This window comes from Vombatus ursinus, unplaced genomic scaffold, assembly GCF_900497805.2.
Source record: "Vombatus ursinus unplaced genomic scaffold, bare-nosed wombat genome assembly UNPS02014819.1, whole genome shotgun sequence".
NCBI classification, from domain to species: Eukaryota; Metazoa; Chordata; class Mammalia; order Diprotodontia; family Vombatidae; genus Vombatus; species Vombatus ursinus.
Genome location: NW_020954597.1, coordinates 2,434,288 through 2,436,017, shown reverse-complemented (window position 1 = coordinate 2,436,017; position 1,730 = coordinate 2,434,288).

The window sequence follows — 1,730 nt, the reverse complement described above, 5'->3', positions numbered from 1 at the left end:
ACACTCTCTTGGTTAGCTCATCAGCGTTCACGAATTCAGCTCTCATTTCTCCGTAGGCCTAGATAGCCAGCCCTAGTCTCTGTCCTGAGCTCCAGTCTTGAATTGGGCGTTTCCAGCTGGAAATTCACAGTATTTGAAACTCAACTTGTTATCTTGCTCCCCCAAGTCCTCCCCTCTTCTCTATGACCGTCAAGGGTACCGCCAGCTGGCTGTCATCCTTGTCTTCTCTAGAGCTCCCACCTCCTCCGCCCTACCGTGTCCAGTCAGTTACCAGATGTTGTCATTTAATTCTCCACAAAATCTCTGATTCTTGTCAAGGCCACTAATGTCCTTCCATAACCTCATTGTCGTCCTTGACTCTCCTCTCTCCCTCATCCTCCAGATCCAGTCTTGTAGTTCTGTTTCTACCACATCACTCAAACCTGTGTCCCCTTCTCTCCACCTACATGGCCACTGCCTCTGAGATGAGTTCGGGACTCCTTGACCTCTCACCTGTACTATTGGAAGGACATGCCACTTCCCTGCTCCAGAAAGTCTTGACACTTGGATAAAATCCAGACTACTGCACTGTCACATTCTGGTGACTTTCCAGTCTCCTTTCTTGGCTGTCTCTCCTCACCTGAGCCTCTTGGACTCCATCATTAGCTCCTTTCAAGTTTCACCTTGAGGATCACCTTCTCCTGGAGGCTCGTCTTGGTTCCTACCCCACTGTTACCAGTGCTCTCCCCCCATATAATAATTTTGATTTGTTCAGTATATATATATTCTTTATCTTTGAACATGTTTTCCCCTAGCAGAATGTCAGCTTCTCGAGGGCAGAGAATGTTTCATTTTTGTCTCTGTATCCCCGGCTCCTAGCACTATGTCTGACGCAGAGTAAATGCTCACATAAAATCAAAATGGGGAGTGTGTGTGTGTGTGTGTGTGTGTGAGAGAGAGAGAGAGAGACAGAGAGAGAGAGAGAGAGGTGGGGAAGATAGGAGAGACACAGAGACAGAAAGACAGAAACAGAGACAAAGAAAGAGACCGATAGACACACAGATACAGACAGAAAGAGCCAGAGACAGACAACGGGAGACATGGAGGGACATGGCGGGGGGGGGGGGGGGGGGGGGGGGGGGGGGGTGAAGGTTGAGGCTTGGGGCTGCGGCACTGGGCTGGGCCGGGCCGCGCCCTTCTTCCCTGGTCCCAGCGCAAGCCCAGCAAGCGTTGGCGGCGACCTCATCAGCACCAGGGCCAGCGCCACCCCCGCAGCCCCCACCCGGCGGAATCATCACTTGGGCTCGGGGAAGGGGAATGGGGAGGAACGCGGCCCCCCTCCCCCTTCCCCCTGCTCCCAGCCTAAATGGGCTGCTCCGAGCCGCCTAGGGCCGTGATGGCGCGAGCCACGCGCTGCGAAGAAGGGGGAGCCTCAATTGGGCTGCGCTGGGCGGAACCACACGCGTGGGGTGGCGGGCGTGGGGAGGGGAGGGGAGGGAGGAGGGAGCAAGCGGGCGGGCGGGCGGGCGGGCAGTGCGTCGAAGCTGCGGCGCTGCGCTCAGTCGGCTCCAGGGCTCGGCAGGAGCCACCGCATTGGCTGCTGCGCCGGAGCCCCCGACGCTGGCTCGCCTCTCCCCCTAGGCAGAGGGTCGGAGAGCTGCTAGCCTCAGCCTCGGAACCCCGGAGCCGGCAGGCATCCCTCCGCGCCGGCATCCCTCCGCGCCGGCATCGCGCCTGCATCCCTCCGCGCC